Genomic DNA, 16,687 nt, shown 5'->3' on the forward strand with positions numbered 1-16,687 from the left:
TCTATTTCTTCTCATTTTTTCCTCCACGTTTGTCTGTTTTTTTATTTTTTTCTTTATTCTATACTTGTGTTCTCTTTCAAACATTTGTACATATACATACACAGACATGCATATACATACATACACATGTATACATATACATACACATACATGAATAAATCTTCCCCACCTCATCAAAAAGTCTTCCAATTCTACCAACATAGACAAGAGGCATTTGTCCCAGTCAGTGACATGATCTGGCTGATCTTGGCTGATCTTCAAAAAACCCTCGGGGTCAGATTGAGCTCTGATATGAATGGAAGTCATTCAAGAAATTTAAAAATGGTAGAGACATTAAATAAAATCCTAGACGAGGGCAATTGCAAACAATTCCATGTGCTGCTTATTTTAATTAAAGAATATTAATAAGGAGGCCAGGAATCCTGCGTGGTGAGACAACATTTACCATGTCCTATCCCCAACAACAGTCTGAGTCATTTTGTTACTTGATAAATAAAAAGGGAGATTCATCGTTAAAATGGGGGAAAACGAACTCGAACTGGCTTTAACTTTCTTTTTTCAATTAATATTAACACAATTGGCATTCCAACGCAGACAAACCTACAGATGAGCTCGTGTTTACAATTACTGCTTCCTTAATATAGGGTCTGAGGTTTCAGAGAAGCAGCAAGCCTGATCCAGGTTGCTATGGCGAATACACAATTTCCTATTTAACCGCATAATCAACCCTCTCATTCAATTCACTGCTTTCCGAGCAAGCACATTCCTCATGCTGTAGTGCGCTGCTCGGGTTAAGCAAGTCAGCCTGCTATTAAGTTACCCTAACCATTTTAATTGGAACATTATTTTTGGTCTTTATTTGTTTTGCAGCCCTGCAAACACAACACTTTCAAGCCATATTCTTTCCCCCAAATTGGAACCGCTTACAAATTACATTACAGGTTAGATACGTATATTATTATTCTTTTTTTTCTCTCTCTCTCTCTCTCTCCCCTGCTGTTTTCAATGCTGTTAAGACTGCCACGTTAATCAGCCACACCTCCAGTGAAAAGCAAGCGTCTCAATTAAGAAGCAAATGCTGTACGCAAAGGTGAGCTGCAGAAAGGAATCAGCTCTATGAAATTTGCTATTTCCGCTTTGAAATCCACACAATGTAGTTCCGTTTCAGCTTTAATTAGTGTCACGGGGAGGAAAGGAAAAAAAAAACTTTACCAAAAAGGTTAACAAGAGACTGTTAGTTTATAACGCATGCTTCCCAGTGCCACCTCTGGCGATTCAGTCTGTTTTCAGACTCATTAGCTATGTAGGCTGATTGTGGTTTCAGATCAGGCATTTGCTTCCGTGCTGCTTTAACAGAAGGTCCCTATTATTCACACACCTACCCTACTGCTAAATATGAAATGGATGTCTAGCTGCAGAGCCCAGCTTTTGAAGTACAAGACAAAGCCGCAATATCCTTCAACGAAAAGGAAGAAACACCTCCGATATTTAACGGGGCAAAATTCTTCTAAACAAGAGGCAACATGACTCAAGAGGCTTAAAACAATTCCGAATAGATTCTTGAACCTCAGACGGAACAGGATTATGTCTGTGGGCAAAACGAGGACATTCACTCTAAGGTTTCAGAGCAGAGATGGAACATCATGAGAACTTCAATGCGAAAAGCACCGGAGCATCAAAGATTAAAAAAAAAAACAAAGGTGGAAATCTAGCACCTTGGTCTACACCAGGGATGGGCAACCTTGGCTCTTTTTATGACTTGTGGACTTCAATACCCAGAATTCACGAACCAGCCATGCTGACTCAGGAATTCTGGGAGTTGAAGCCCACGAGTGATAAAAGAGCCAAAGTTGCCTACCCCTGGTCTACACTATGGTGAAAGAGCTGTAGAGGGGAAACTGACAAGAGGCTTCTATAGGTTTTAACCAGGGGTCTTCAAACATGGCCCTTTTATGACCTGTGGACTTCAACTCCCAGAATCCCTCAGCCTGGCATGCTGGTTGAGGAATTCTGGGAGTTGAAGTCCACAAGCCATAAAAGGGCCAAGTTTGAAGAGCCCTGTTTTAACCTATCTGGTCAGTTTTACCCTTGCTCTGGTGTTCCCTGAAATGGAAACAGTTGGCCTTTTTATTATTAAGCTGATTTTTTATAATGGTTCCTTGAAACCAGTCTTCCTCAATCACATGCTTCCAGACACAGTTAGTCTGGCCAATACTGGGAACTCGGAAATCTTATTCGCAGCCCCACAGAGAGCCTGCCAGATCAGGAATGTCTGTTTTTCAGGCAAACATAAGAAGTAAAACTTTTCTTTGACACAGGAAAAGGACTATTTTAGGGGTTGACGTGCATATCCTCTGGGATCAACGAAGAAATCGGCTGAGTCATGGGGCTGATGCACCACAATCTGATTTTTTTTCACCTCGCCCCTAGCCAGGAAACAGGTATTCTCCGCTATTGCTCTCCCTGAGGACAGACAAAGAGCTGAATCTCTCAGTTCAGACGTTGGAGAGCAAAGTACAGCAAGTCCTCGACTCATGAGCCCAAAATTTATGTCACTAAGCGAGACATTTGTTCAGTGAACGACTGCAGTGGTTAAGTTAGTGACACGGCTGTTAAGTGAATCTGGCTTTCCCACTGGCTTTGCTTGTCAGAAGGTCGCAAAGCGGGAATCACGTGATCCCAGGACAATGCAACTCTCGTAAATAGGAGTCAGCTGCCAAGGGTCTGAATTTCGATCACGTGACCCTGGGGACCCTGCAACGGTCGTAAGTGTGAAACATGGTCCTAAGCCGCTTTTTTTCCAGTCATGTTGTAACTATGAATGGTCACTAAACAAACTGTTCTTAAGTCGAGGACTACTGTACCTGCACATGTTACACATCCGTGAGTGTATTCAAAGCCCCAACACTTTGCTTTCAGTTAAAATCATCCTTGGGATGTCTCCCTTGCCAGCAGAAGCAAACAGGCCTTATTTCATTTTTTTTCTTTCTTCCCTCTTTGCTTAAAATCAGGTGATGCCCTCTGTTGCTTTATTCCCCATCACCATCCATTCCTAAGTGCTTGTCCCTCTGATAATATGTAAATGATAGGGGAACTCTGCAGGTGTTAACAAAAACAAGAACATAAAAGGTGAGACCCTTAAATGAAACCCAGCATATTCTTTCTAATTAGTTGTGGCTCCCTTGATACCTGTGTTTTCTGAAATTATTTTCCACACTGCCACAGAGCTGAGATGTAGACAGGGTGGTCAACACAGCAGTCTTTTATTTTTAAACACAGAGAAGCAGGAAAATATATATATCTTCGCTACTTCCGATCTTCGCTCCTTCCGTCGCGATCTAAAGACATTCCTATTTGAACAAGCCGGCCTGGACTGATGGGGGATTGGTGGGGGTTTTTATTGTTATTTTAATATTGTATTTACTGTTTTTAGTGGGCATATATTTAATCCTTTTTTAACTTTTGTAACTCTGTATTTTTTATTCTTGCCCTGTTCACCGCCCTAAGTCCTTCGGGAGAAGGGCGGTATATAAATAAAATTATATATATATATATATATATATATATATATATATATATATATATATATATATATATATATATATATATATATATATGGATCCTTGGTTTTTCGGGTTTTTCCCGCGTAGAACTAAAGGTGTGGGCGCAACGTTTCGACGGAGTCCCATCCGTCATCATCAGGCTTTAGCTTCCTTCTTCTGGGAGAAGCATGTGAAACATGCTTCTCCCAGAAGAAGGAAGCTAAAGCCTGATGATGACGGATGGGACTCCGTCGAAACGTTGCGCCCACACCTTTAGTTCTACGCGGGGAAAAACCCGAAAAACCAAGGATCCACATACAGGCACCCGCGAAAACCTCAGAAAACAAATATATATATATAACACTGCCTTGGATGCAATCAGCCCAGGTTCGAATCTCAGAAGGGTATAGCTGACTGAGGACGACTAAGGAGTCAGAAATGCATCTCAGTTTCCCTTTAATTCTTTGTTAGTAATTTACACAAATATATGAATTGTCCGGTGTGACTACTGCCTGTTTGATAGCCTTCAAGATAGGCTGAAAACAGGAAATAAAGATTTGCCCCATGTTTGGGGCCTAGCAAGGTAATCTAAATAGTTAACATTTGAAACATATCTTCCCTTGCAGAAAAAAGCTAACAGAGCGAGAGGGACCTTGTGGCTTAGAGGCAAATAACACTGCCTTGGATGCAATCAGCCCAGGTTCGAATCTCAGAAGGGCATAGCTGACTGAGGACGACTAAGGAGTCAGAAATGCATCTCAGTTTCCCTTTAATTCTTTGTTAGTAATTTACACACACACACACACACACACACACACACACACACACACACACACACACACACACACACACACACATATATATATATATATATATATATATATATATATATATATATATATATATATATATATATATATATATATATATCTTCCAGCCAGAAAAGGCCATATGCTTCATTTTGATTCTCCTTACCCTTAACTCAGTGACCTTTAAAGAGATGAAGAAGTCATCAACATATTGCCATCTGCAATGCTGCGCTCTCCCATTGCCAGTATAAAGACACAATTACATCTACCCTCACTATCAAACTCCTGTTGCCCTAGATCAGGGGTTTTCAAACTTGGCCCTTTTATGATTTGTGGACTTCAACTCCCAGAATTCCTCAGCCAGGCATGCTGGTGGAGGAATTCTGGGAGTTTGAAGTCCACAAGTCATAAAAGGGCCAAGTCTGAAGACCCCTGCCCTAGATTCATTCATTTCAATGAAAGACGCATTCCAAGATTATGGACTTTGCTGCAACGAGGAGGAATGTGTCCAGAGTGGTAGGGTAGGGAGAAGCAAACCATAGACGGGCTTCCCAATTTCTGTAATATTTAATAAGCTTCAATACAGGTAGTCCTCAACTTACAGCCGTTGGTTTAGTGACCGTTCAAAGTTACAAGGGCATTGGAAAAAGTGACTTATGACCGTTTTTCACACTTACAACCGTTGTAGCGTCCCTGAAGACATGTGATCACAATTCGGAAACTTGGAAACCAGTTCCTATTTATGACGCTCACCGTGTCCCAGGGGTCACGTGATTGCTTTTTGCCACCTTCTGACAAGCAAAGTCAATGGGGCTGCCAGATTCACTTAACAAATGTCATACTTAACAACAGAAAATTTGGGCTCAATTGTGGTCATAAGTTAAGGTCTACCTGTACTCAGAATGATAGGATTTTACTTGGTTATGCTTCAAGCCAATGGTGTAGAAGAGATTTGCAGACACAACTTTAATCTTTTTCTTCCTTACCCTTCACATTTTCTGCAGGAAATAGTTGCAATTTGGCTTTTATTTTTCTTGAAGGCAAAACAATAAGCTACTTATGATATATGATAAGCTGTGTATTGTGTAACTTGGCTGTCAAGATTCCTGTCTGTGTTGTGATGCACCCCTTAAGCTCCACAGAGCTCAGGTCTGATTTTTGCTTATTGGGTTAAATCTCTGCCCAAATACCCAGGGCCTCTGACCAGATTTTAAACACTGTTATGCCAACATATGCTTGGTTTCAGCTAGGCTGAGTATTGTGTAAAGAAATTACAGTTAAATAAGATGTGGTATTGTATAGATGCATTAACAGAGAATGTGGTTGGCAACCCTGTCACATACAGTTGCTGGTCATCAGAGAGAGAGAGAGAGTGAGTAAAAGAGTGAGATGACAGACATGGAGATAAAGGATGGATGGATGGATGGATGGATGGATGGATGGATGGATAGATAGATAGAGATAGATAGATAGATAGATAGATAGATAGATAGATAGATAGATAGATAGATAGACAGACAGACAGACAGACAGACAGATGATAGACAGACATCATTGTCTTAGCTACTTTGCTTTTTTCTTCATATATATTTCTTGATCCTGCCATTCCTACCTATTCAAATAATCTACTTCAAACTAACATGAATGAAGCTGATCTACTTGCATATGTAAGAAATATGCTAGAAATGAGCACTTCTTAAAAGCTCAGCCACAAAAGACTATTGAAGATGCATTATATTTTCCCTTCCCTTCAACATCTTTGTACTGAAATGAAATGAAGCATCTCCACTTGAGGAACAGGCAAGCTTGCAAGAGGGCATTGGCACACACTGTTTTCTGCATATATATATATATATATATACACGCATTCGATGTGAGCAAAAACCAAAGGAGGAATAACTCCATGAATTGCAAAAGAGGATATCCAGCCTCGGAGATGCTAATTTGGCCCCTGAGGGATCTAATCAACCTCTTTGTAGAAGTAAAGATAAAACTTTCTGACAGCAAATGCTATTCTGATAAAATGGAATTTTCAATTATGCTCTGAGCATCTGGTCCACGCCACCATTTATGGAGCACGGCGCCGCACAGCTTTGCAATGTCAGAAGCTATTCTAGACAGACGGCTTCCCTGGCGGCTCGGCAGGCCGAGAAAGAAAACTACCTTATCTGAGGCTGCTTGAATCCAATTCGCTTTCATAAGCCCAATCTTGAAATGCTGAAGCAAGGAGTTGGAATACACTGAAGACCCCATGAATGCAAGAGCAGAATCGTGTTGGATCGTGAGATCCCTGCCCCACACTTCTCTCCAGCACAACTGAACACAAGAAGGTGGGATGGTCTGCGGCATGATCTACATCAGGGGTCCTCAACCTTGACAACTTTAAGACTTGTGGACTTCAATTCCCAGAATTCCTCAGCCAGCATGGTCACAAATGGTGATCACAGGACCAATCACATTATGCAGTAGAGCAGAGGTCCCCAACCTTTTGGGCTCCAGGGACCGGTTACGTGGAGAGAGGTTTTTCCGCAGACCAAAGGGGGCCTGGTTTTGTGTGCTGCCTGCATCCTGTGGATGGGGCTTTGCTTGTTTGTGTGGACCAGTTGCTGACATGCCACAGCCCATTACTGGTCCGTGGACCTGGGGTTGGGGACCCTAGGGTAGAGCAGAGAAGAACACCTTACAGTATTTCTAGAGGTCTCTGAACTGAAACTTCCCAAAACCATCACCAGCATGGCCAATGGAATTCCAGGTTGAACATAGAATCATAGGGCTGGATGGCACATTAAAGGTTTTCTAGCCCAACCTCCGGCTGGAGACCTTATATCATCCCGGTCAAATGGTTGTGCAATCTATGTTTGAAAACCTCCAGCAATGGAACATCCATAACTCCAAGAGACAAGTTATTCTACTGATGAATTATTCTTGCTACCAGAAAATGTCTCCTTATTTCTACGTTGGAACTCTCTTTAACAAGCTTCCATCCATTCCTTCTTGTCCTGTCCTCCGGTGCTTTGGAGAATAAATCAACCCCTTTTCTCTGGACGGCCCTCATGTACTGGAAGACAGTTATCATGTCCCCCCCTAATCCTTCTTTTTGATAGGCTAGATACACCCTCAACAATTCTTAACAGGAATGAGCCTCCAGACCCCATAATCACCTTTGTTGCTCTTCTCTGCAAAGTTTCTAGGATCTCAGCATCTTTTATGTATCGTGGTGACCAGAACGGATGAAGTATTCTAAGTGTGGCCTCACTAATGCAGTATAAAGCAGTTATTACCACTTCTTCTGATCTTGATGTTATCTGTCTGTTGATGTAACTCAGGACTACTTTGACACAAACCTCTGACTTTATATATTGTGTAAGCCCAGATGTATATAGCTTCCATAATCTTTTTTTCTTTTCCTAGTTTCCTTAGTAAACCTTTCTCTTAACTTGGTTAGCACTTAATTAACTTTCATTGATTTTCTGAACTAAGCAGGATGAGCCCTGGTAAATAGTTGAACGAGAAACGTCAGGAAATATAGGACAGTAGGTTCAACGCGGTGGCTCAGTGGGTTAGGACGCTGAGCTTGTCGATCAGAAGGTTGGCAGTTTGGCGGGTCAAATCCTGAGTGCCGCGTAACAGAGTGAGCGCCTGTTACTCGTCCCAGCTTCTGCCAACCTAGCAGTTCGAAAGCACGTAAAAATGCAAGTAGAAAAATAGGGACCACTACGGTGGGAAGGTAACAGCGTTCTGTGTGCCTTTGGTGTCTAGTCATGCCGGCCACATGACCACGGAGACCTCCTCGGACAAGCACTGGCTCTTCGGCTTTGAAACGGAGATGAGCACCGGCCCCTAGAGTCGGAAACGACTAGCACGCATGTGCGGGGGAACCTTTACCTTTACCTTTTAGGTTCAACTGGGAAGTTGAAAAAATATCTAAAAGAAAGCCATGTAAAACTACTTCCTTATTCTCATTTTTTTAAAAAAAATCTACACAGAAGTTACCGGTGCATTTGGCAAGATAGTTGTTTAAGATGCATAATTCTTTATAGCTCTATTGATATATTTTTAATTACACACTTGCAACAGGCTGCAAGGTCTTAAAACCTTCAGATTTCTGTTGAGCCTTGTTTCTCCCCAAACTGATCCAGCCTCACAAAAGTTCAGAACAATGGAAGAGCTAATAAATAAAGATAGGGGGCAAATTTGAAGTGGGACCTTTGGAAATAAACAGATTATTAACTTGTTGGCAGGTGCCCTTCTGCTCATACCGCCAAAAGAAATTAGCGTATGTGTGTGGGTTCTGGTATATATTCCATTTGATATCAATTAGGGAAAAGGAAAACAATTCAGTGCAGTAATGAATTCCAAATTGGGTGCATATCACAGCAATTAAAAGCAATTTATCTGGCTGATGAAATTATTCTAATCAATCAGGAAGACCAACAAAAAGTTAAGAAGGCCTGGGCACAATTCTGACAGCTAAATAAGATTAGAAGCAGAAGTCAAGAAGATTCCTACTATTACCTACTCATAAACTTTACAATGCAGCTCTGCTTTGAAAGAGATTTCCCCCCCCCCCCAAAGAGGGAAGAGGAAGGAGAAGATGTCTATGGAGATTCTCAGTCACCCAGGTCGTAATCACCCAAAGGTGATTTTTCAAAAGGCAACTGGACTTTTGTTTTTTTCCTTGAAGACATTTCACATCTCATCCAAGAAGCTTCTTCAACTCTTGGATGAGAACGGTTCTTCTGTGCTTCTTGGATGAGAAGCGAAGTGTCTTCTTCAAGGAAATGCAGAGTCCAGTTGCCTTTTGAAAAAGCATCTTTGGGACAAGATAGCTTCTCTTTCTTTTCTTCCCAATCTTCTCCTCCCCCCTCCCAATTTTCTGCTGCACCTTACACCCATTTAATCTCACATGTGTCTACCCCATCCTAAGAATCTGAGGAGGGCAGCTGCAGCTCACAAAACCTTAAGCCACTTAATAACGTTAGTCAGCCAGAAAAGATGCTGTCAAACTCCTCGTTTGAAGAGTGTTCTGAATGGGAAACCATCTGAAAACTCAGTGGACACCACCGTGAATTCTAGTGATGAAAAGCGGAGACAAGCAAGTGGTCAATTAAGAAATTTATCAACAGGTAGCTAGGATACACTCTGTCACTGTAGTAGCAAAACTAGGCTCCACCGAGTTATGCAGCGTAAAAGCAAACGAGCTGTTCTTATTTAAGTCACCATTCTTACTTAAAGACAACACAAGGAAACACAATTGCGTAACCTTCCATTTCCAAGAAAGAAATGGTGAACTGCAGACCAGAGGCAATTAAATAGATCAGAATGAAGAGCGGACAAATAAGACTGGCTTTTTGTAATTTCTCTCGAAACAAGAAGAGGACTTGATTTCAACCACAAATACTCTAGACCAGGGGTGTCAAACTGCCGGCCCACGGGCCGGATGCATCACACATAAGCCGCGCGCACCCCATTGCCGGCAATGGCAACAGTCCCAATACGTTGCGCAACATCACGTGACGTTGCGAGTTTGACATGTTTGCTCTAGATGGTTGCTGTTTGTGAGGATACCACAAGCCAGTGGTTTCCAGTGGGTTTAGAGCAGACATGTCAAACACAAAGCCCAGGGGCTGGATCTGGCCCGCAAAGTGGTTTCATGTGGCCCGCGAAGCCATCCTGGAAACAGTGAGGAAATGGCCCCCACTGCCTTGGCCCTGGCCCAGAGACCCTCCTTCTGCCAGAGACCCTCAGATCTGTCCCACTCCTGCCCAGGCCCCCATAGGCACCCTTGATGCGAATGATGTAGAGCTGGCCACGCCCACCCAGTAGACCATACGTACTCTAGCCACACCCACCCAGTAGGCCACACCCACCCAGGCCACACCCACACGGCCCCCTGAGGGCAACTGCAATGCTGGTGCGGCCCTCAATGAAATTGAGTTTGACACCCCTGGTTTAGAGCTGGTGAGGTGAGGGAATTGCTTATCTTGCTCAGCCTACGATAGGCACCTTTGGAAGGTCACTAGCTTTTCTAATCATTGCTCGTTAACTGCTTTTCAGCAATTAGGATCCTTTGGAATGATAAGTCTGAAAACACTGGGTGAATTTCCTTCAACCCTTAGTGAAATACGTTTTCAATAACAGCTTTAAGTCCTTTTACTGGAAAGGACTAAGAATCGAAATTGTCAGGAGTAATGGGAAGGAATATGAAGTTGGTTGGTTTGATCAAAATTAAAATAGATATGTTACCACTGGTAACATTTGATAGATTTTTGCTGACCAGGACTAACTGACAGGTTTTTAAAGATTTCTTTAGAAATATGAGATGAGAAATAGAAAGAAGAAATTATTCGTTGTATTTTCAGAGAAGGTGATAAGTTACTACAATTGTTAGTAGTTATTAGCATATTTTAGTTTATTTTTGTATTATTATACCCTGTATTCAGCTCTGGGAAGTCGGGGAGGGGGGGAGGGGAGGGGAGGGGAGGGTTGGGGAGAGGGGAGGGGGAGGAGGAGGAGGGAGTTTTTTGTATTTAACAATGTATTGTAAAACTTTTCAATAAAAAAAGTTACTACAATTGTTTCTACTCGTTGCAATGAAGGAGAAATTTTTGTATACATATTTCTTTTTTTCTTTATTATATTGTTCTTTTCTATTTTGCATTCTTTTTTCTGCATCTTCTCTTTTATATTTTCAGGCTTCTATTGTTTTTAGTTTGTATTACTTTTTTATTATTGCAACTATCATTTTAAATACAATTACTACTAACATTTCATCCCCCATCATCATTCCACAAGCCCCCTTGTATTCTACCAGTAGAAAGCCACCTTACTAAATCCGCAACTAGGAAAGCTAACAGCAGATATTAGAGCAACAGGGGATCACCAGCCCAATATCTGTGAAAAAGCTAGCAATTCCTGCAGAGCAGTGGTAGATTTACATATCTCATTCACACCTCCATATAATTTACATAACATTTGCACTGAATGCATTAAGGCATTTGGCACTTCCTCTATACTCTACTAGGTGAAAGACTAACAGTAGCAACTCCTCTTAAAAGGACCTCTATATCAGCAATCTCACTTTAGAGATATCTCTGCCACATAATAAAATATTTGTTCACACACAAAAATGGCAGCAAAGGGTGAATTTACTCGGGGGGGGGAGGGGCAAGGGGAGAACTAGAAAAAGGAAGAAGAAGAGGTCCCACCTGGAAGCACATTGATTTCCACTCTTATCTCCATCCCAGGCTTCCTAAATTCTAGCCTTTCCCCATCACCATATGGGAAATAATAGAAAATAGAAAAAGCAGAGCAGAGCGGAGTGGAACAGAACAGAACAGAACAGAACAGAATAGAATAGAATAGCAGGAATAGAATCGAATCGAATCGAATAGAATAGAATAGAATAGAATAGAATAGAATAGAATAGAATAGAATAGAATAGAATAGAATAGAATAGAATAGAATAGAATAGAATAGAATAGAATAGAATAGAATAGAATGGAAATAAGGAATAGAATAGAATAGAATAGAATAGAATAGAATAGAATAGAATAGAATAGAATAGAATAGAATAGAATAGAATAGAATAGAATAAACAGAGAATAAGGAATAAGGAACAGAACAGAACAGAATAGAATAAACAGAGAATAAGGAATAAGGAATAAGGAATAAGGAATAAGGAATAGAATAGAATAGAATAGAATAGAATAGAATAGAATAGAATAGAATAGAATAGAATAGAATAGAATAGAATAGAATAGAATAGAATGTAATTACACACACAAGAAATGTGGCTTTGGTGCAGAAGCTCTCAGCGTGTATGTATGTCATTATAAACTTCATATAATTAATGAATACTGTTAATCAAATACAACTGCCTTAAAAACGACCACTTTCTCTACATTATCCAGCAAACCCCTCCCAAACGTTCATTCCCATAAAGATTTTATCTTCCAAAATCTTTTTTCTTCACCGCTGGAGCCACTAAGATTTCAGCAAGGGTTGAGGGTCTGAGCAAGAATTTAAACTTTCAGAGCGCTATATCTATAAATGTTTAATCTTTTCATCTCTGCTCATAAGATGACTGTCCAGAAAATATATTATTGCAGAGAATGCCACCAGTGTCCCATTAAGCACAGATGATGGACAGGAACTTCAAAATCACCTCCCTGAACTCCCATTTAGAAGGTTTTCTGGGGTTAAATGGAATCACTTTTTTGAATATGCCCAGAACTGAACGTCTGAGGACTTTTTCTTTTTTCTCCTCAAAGGAAAGTATTTTACCACCTCTATAGTGAAGGAAAGTCATCCTTTATTTCCAAGGCTATGGTCAATGCTCCTTGTTAGTCAAGGTCTGTTATATTTACCCAGAAATGGATAGAAAATGAACAAAATGGCTAACAGCACCTCCTTGATGGTTCAGAAGAATAGAAGCGCCAGGTATGGATTGGCAATAAATAAATAAAATTATCCCAAATGCATCTGTCTCCTCTCTCCCCCCCCAAAAAAAGACACACTCCCCCAAAAAAACCAGAGGACAACTTTTTGTACCCAAGTGAAGGTGCCAATTCAGAAATAATGATTGCAATTTAGAAAGCCATTCAACATATCCATCCATACAGGAACCATCTGTGTTCCTACTGCTCAATCTGCTGACAACATGCTAAGGTTGAGTCACAAATTCGAGACCATTTCTCTGTATGTTTTTATCACTCCTCTTAGGAACCTAAAATAATAATAATAATAAAAAAAACCTTCTCTTCCGCAAAGAAAGTCCGTGAATCTTACACGAGATTCTGAAGGCTTGTTTGGAGGTTCTAGCAGGGGAGTGGAACCATCCAGGGTAAATTGGCCAAAGAACTATATGCTCCCACTGAGCATGCAAGCAACATTCATGGAACAATGATGGGACAGCCAAATCAGTCAAATCAACCCACTGTTTTGGGTGACAGATGTCACAGCTTTACATCTGTACGTGAGATGTAAAGCTGTCCTTTGTAGAACCTTAACCAAAATTAAATGGTAGTTTGAGATAGATATGGGACGTGGTGGCTCAGTGGGTTAGGACGCTGAACTTGTCGATCAGATGGTTGGCAGTTTGGCGGGTTGAATCCCGAGTGCTGTGTAACAGAGTGAGCGCCTGTTACTCGTCCCAGCTTCTGCCAACCTAGCAGTTCGAAAGCACGTAAAAATGCAAGTAGAAAAATAGGGACCGCTCCGGTGGGAAGGTAACAGCGTTCCGTGCGCCTTTGGCTTCTAGTCATGCCGGCCACATGACCACGGAGACGTCCTCGGACAAGCGCTGGCTCTTCGGCTTTGAAACGGAGATGAGCACCGGCCCTTAGAGTTGGAAGCGACTAGCATGCATGTGCGGGGGAACCTTTACCTTTACCTTAAGATAGATGGACTGGCTCAGTTACCCAGCTGGCTTCATCCCTAAGGCAGTACTGGAACCAATACTTTAATCACTATGCTGGTTCTCATACAGGTATCGCACCTGTTCAGTTTCAGGTGGGTGAGATCTGAGCAAAGATGTTTACACCACCCACCTACCTTCTCCTGACTGGGGCTTTTTAATATGACAGCAACAGGTTATTGCACCCCTTTCTTTAGATGAACCTGGAACTGTCCCTTTTCCTTGGTTTGGTGGTTTAAAAAAAAGTGAAAATGCCCCATTTCAAGTAGCTTCAAGGGGAAAAAAAATCAGCAAATCGTGTTTTGAAACCAAGATGCACATCCTTGACCTAAAAAAAATGGTCCTTTGAACTTTGCTGTGAATCTTGGTCTCTGATAGAAACTGCATAGGCCTTGGAGGTCAAGCTGCACTAATTTTATTGAATGAGAGCACTTTATGCAACTCTTTGCAGAGAAATGATGGAGAGATAATGATCTGCACACAGGTATTTAGAGAGAGAGAGAGAGAAGAAAAGTCCTCTTACAGAATTGTTCAGATTATTCTTCGCGGGGATAAATGATTAATACATACAAAGACCTGGAGGCTTTTAATAAATTCTTGCTTGGAGGGCACTTGAAGGAAAAAAATGTAGAAGCCAATCTTAGACCTCTCTCTGACACAAACAGTGTTGTTTCTCTCCTTTTGATAGAAGAACATGAGAGTTTTGTTAAGGTTGAAATATTATTATGAAAGGTAAAGAATTTGCAATCTGGGCTGGGGGAAAACCCTCTGAATTTCAGCAAATTTTTCAGACTTTTAGGAAATGCCTCTCATTTTGAAGTTATACAGATTTTTCCCCCCTCTAGTTTTCTCTATACATTCACATTTGCTAAATTCCTAGAGCAAAGTGGAGGTAGGTAGGTAGGTAGGTAGGTAGGTAGGTAGGTAGGTAGGTAGATAGATAGATAGATATAGATAGATAGATAGATAGATAGAGAGAGAGAGAGATAATAGATAGATAGATAGATAGATAGATAGATAGATAGATAGATAGATAGATAGACAGATAGATGATAGACAGATAGACAGATGATAGATAGATAGATAGATAGATAGATAGATAGATAGATAGACAGACAGATAATAGATAGATAGATAGATAGATAGATAGATAGATAATAGACAGATAGACAGATAGACGATAGATAGATGATAGATAGATAGATAGATAGATAGATAGATAGATAGATAGATAATAGACAGATAGACAGATAGACAGACGATAGATAGATGATAGATAGATAGATAGATAGATAGATAGATAGATAGATAGATAGATAGATAGATAGATAGATAGATAGATAGACAGATGATAATAGATAGATAGACAGATGATAATAGATAGATAGATAGATAGATAGATAGATAGATAGATAGATAGATAGACAGATAGACAGACAGACAGACAGACAGACAGACAGACAGACAGACAGACAGACAGACAGACAATTTCAGGTTTGCTTACAAGATGACACAGGTATCATTTGTTTTGGGGGTTTTTTTTAGAAAAAGAAAACAGAAAACCTAAAATGCTATCACTGCCCAAGAAAACAACCCTAAAAACATGAACATTTCTCTTCCAGAACTGTGTTCCTATCCACCTTGAACATCTCGGCTAACATACTGACTCTTAGCATTATACAGTTTTAAGCAGCCTGCAGAAAGAAGGCTCTTTAAACAGACATTTGGCAAAAACGTTTAACAGCCCCAAGATGTTTTATTTGTCAGACCCTTACTGCTGTTCTTACTAACACTTCCAATTACAGTTTATTTTGCTTTGATTGCTTTAAATATTGCTAATTTTGTCCATTGCTTCCTCTGGGAAATGGGCAGTAAACTTTTACAGTCAACAAATAAATGTTTACATAGGAGAATGTGCCATAAAAGAAAGCAAAGGAACAGATGAAATATTCCATCCAGCTTTGCTTTCTCTCCCATTCCCTGGATCACTTTTCTCTCAACAGAAACCTCGTGTTCTTTTGTCTGCTCAGGTTTCCTTCCACGAGGGTGTTTTGAGATTCTGACAATTTCCCCTGAACACACCACTGTCTCTCTTCCTTCTCATTAGCCCCATTATGATCCTAGATGTGGTAACTCAATTAGTAGATTGTCTCAACCAATTCGCAACAAGTCCTGTGTAACAGACCAGCCTGGAAAGCTTAAGGCAGGAGTTAAACCTCCTAAATAAAGAGATCAACCTCCTAAAGAAAGAGATCACTTTCGCCGTTTTTTGACCATCAGGTAGAATCTAGCTGAAGGAAAGGAGCCAGCGATACACAAACATTTAATGTTTACTGGCCCACCTGTTCTGCCGGCTGCACGTGTGACACATGGTATTCCAATGTGTATATGGCTTAAGAGACTAGGGTGTAATTTCCACAACATCTCTAAATACACATTTACATACACTTTGCCACCTTTGCCGAACTGGGTGCTCTGGGAATTAAAGTTGTAACAGCCAAGGGAAAAGCCTGTAGCTTTCAAATGACCTTGAATGGCAAAAGGGGAATTGCACTGCAACAGGTAAAAATTGGCCATCTAGGACTTCAATTCCAAGGCAGAAAAATAAATTAGAGCAACATCACGGATCAAGCAGCACACCACCCATGGCTTTCAAGACCTCATGTCTGAATAAGGCGCGCGACAAAACTAGCAGCATAAACCTGCTGCTTCTCATCCAAAATGTTTAGAGGGACTTCGTTCTGAACTAAGGCACTTTGGGGGAAAAATTAGGCCTTCTAAGAGAATGGAGAAGAAAGTGCTTGGAGAAATAGCATCCCAGGTATGTAGGAACTCTTATCAGAGTATGTCACTAGCCTCACAGTTACATCTGCAACATTTTCTGCATTGCCAAGAAAAATAGGCAGGAAGCATCTAAT

General features: G+C 40.8%; 1 protein-coding gene across 1 annotated transcript in view; it reads right to left on the bottom strand.

Annotated features, from left to right (window-relative positions):
• Positions 1-16,687, bottom strand: part of PCDH19 (protocadherin 19) — a gene marked incomplete at its 5' end in the record, with an annotated part of 107,158 nt that overhangs the window by 22,809 nt on the left and 67,662 nt on the right. The window lies entirely within an intron of this gene.

This window comes from Vipera ursinii (genome assembly GCF_947247035.1).
Source record: "Vipera ursinii genome assembly, chromosome: 12".
Taxonomy (NCBI): domain Eukaryota; kingdom Metazoa; phylum Chordata; class Lepidosauria; order Squamata; family Viperidae; genus Vipera; species Vipera ursinii.